Source organism: Gossypium hirsutum, chromosome A12 (assembly GCF_007990345.1).
Source record: "Gossypium hirsutum isolate 1008001.06 chromosome A12, Gossypium_hirsutum_v2.1, whole genome shotgun sequence".
NCBI classification, from domain to species: domain Eukaryota; kingdom Viridiplantae; phylum Streptophyta; class Magnoliopsida; order Malvales; family Malvaceae; genus Gossypium; species Gossypium hirsutum.
This window is the reverse complement of record NC_053435.1, coordinates 89,390,989-89,393,307: the sequence shown is the minus strand read 5'-3', so window position 1 is coordinate 89,393,307 and position 2,319 is coordinate 89,390,989. Positions and strand designations below refer to the sequence as shown.

Sequence of the window (2,319 nt, the reverse complement as noted above, 5' to 3'; positions counted from 1 at the left end):
CTGATAGTTAGCTTTGACCCTTCTCCACTAAAATTTTTTTATCTTTCAGTATAGAATTCGTTAATGTTATCGTTTGTTTATTTTGAAAATAGGATCATTAAGCTTTTAGAAATATATATTTCATCTCCTAAATATTTTTTTACTATTTTTAATGACTTTTTAAAGTCAGAACAGGAGAACCGGACTCACTAGGCTTAAATTGATTTTTAATGATTTTATTTTTACAATTTGACCTTGTCTTACTTAAATTTATTTATCTCATAATATACATTTTCATTACTTACATCATTTCTTCTATACAAAACTAGACTCAGTAAGCTTCAATTTAATATTCGACTCAAGCTCTAACTCAATTTATATATTTTTTTGTGAATTTTCAAAATTGAGACACAGTCACTATTTTTTTTTCAAACAACTTATACATATTCTTAAAAAAAATTGTTTTTCCAATTTCTAGTGTAGTGGGCCAAATCTGCCCAGCCCATTAACCTCAAACCAAATAGTAAGAAACCCAATAATTAATAAATGTCCATTTACAAATATCCTAAAACCAAACCCAATGGCCCAAACTTAAAACCAAACCCAATGGCCCAAACTTAAACCCAAACCCAAAAGTCCAAATACATAATTATAACAGTCCATTAAATGTTTAAAGTCCAATAGCTAAGCCCAGACCCAATACAAACTAACCAGCCTAAGTGTAAAACCCTAACCCAAAACCCAGATGGCCCAATAGGCCCAATGCATAAAACAAGAGCCAAGGCAAAAACCCTAGCAGCCTCTGCTTGTGTCGCAACAACCCCAGCAGCCTCCAGGCGCCGTACAATGCTCATGCCTCCATGTCAACAGCCCTCATACGCCAGCACAGCCTCCGTACGATGACAATGCACCTCGTACCTGCAAGAAGGACGAACGTGACAGTAAATACAAACAAAAAATAGCAGAACAGCAAATGGAGAGGAAGAAAAATTGTATTTTGATTTTGATTTTCCTTTTTTGCTTTCTCTCTTTTCTTTTCAGCTATAAAGCCTATTTTTTTCAATTGTAAGAGGGTTCCCTTACGAACACACGCTATACAGACACACATTTGGCATACCAAATACAAAGAAAAAAACAATCAAAAGGTGATTTGAAGCATCTTGTATTCCTTTTCTTTGAATCGGTTCCATCTTTTTTTTTGTTTTGTTTTTAGCATTACGAAGTAAAACAGAGGCTTGCCTCGCGAGTCCGCCTTGGACTCCTCCTTGCTTCATCGAAATCGAGGGTGGAGGAGAGGTCTCGAGGCTGAAAACGGTTTTCAAAAGGCGAGTATGCCTGCTGTTGGTGACGATGGAGGCGAGAGCCAAATGATTTGGCTGAAGGTCGGCTGGAAAACCAAAATGGGGGCTAGGGTTTTGAATGGCTGAATAGCCAAATTTCGGGTCTTTTAAAGGTCTGAATACGGCGTCGTTTTGGGCCTGATTCAGTGGCTCCAAAAACGGCGTCGTTTAGATGGTTGGGGCTCCGCGCGTTGACCCGTCCTAGGACCTGGATCCGGCTCTACGCCTCAAATGGGGAATTTGCAATATCAGTCATTCCCTTTACGCTGCATTTTTAATCAGTTTTTATTCGTATCTCGTTTTTTTAATTCGGCCCGTTTGTTTGAGCGTGCTTGCACTTTGGTCTATGCCTCAGCATTGTGTTTTGGGGTCTGGACTATTTCCAGATTCGGTCCCTGCGAATTCGTGCATGTTACACGCCGATCCTCTTTGTATTTTGTTAGTTGATTTTGTTTATAATTTGTCTCTCTTATTTTAATTCTATTTTAATTAAGTCCCTTTTATTTTTACTTTTCATTTCATGATTCATTTTTGTTTCAAATGCACATTCAACATTTTTATTTTTGTTTCACGATTTATATTTTAGGTTATTTTAATGCTTTTATTTTATTTCTCTTTTCTTGAATCATTATTGTATTGTTTGCTTATTTATGCCATATTATTACAACATTTTGCATAATGCTTCATAAATATCCTTGTATATATATTACTATTTTATATATATGTTTTATAATAAAATTCAAGTTATTTTATGCACATTATGTAACCCTATGTAATATTCTTTTCAGCTACTATCATTATATGTGCATACATTTGTGAACACCCACATTTAATCTATACACTACTAAACCTATGTATTTTACATCAAAGTTATTTTTATTTCATGCATATTATTAATATTGTATTATTTTATATACATATAATTTCCTTCAAATATATTCTTATATTATATTACATAATTCTTATAATATATCTTTTAAATCATCATTATGCAAGTGTA

At 34.1% G+C, this 2,319-nt stretch overlaps 1 long non-coding RNA gene across 1 annotated transcript; it reads right to left on the bottom strand.

Annotated features, from left to right (window-relative positions):
* Nucleotides 1–423: 423 nt before the first annotated feature.
* Nucleotides 424–1,829, bottom strand: LOC121210960 (uncharacterized). The gene is made up of 2 exons (XR_005906272.1): nt 1,097–1,829; nt 424–897 (listed from the first exon to the last, which is right to left on the bottom strand). It is a non-coding gene; the product is annotated as an uncharacterized lncRNA (long non-coding RNA).
* Nucleotides 1,830–2,319: the final 490 nt, after the last annotated feature.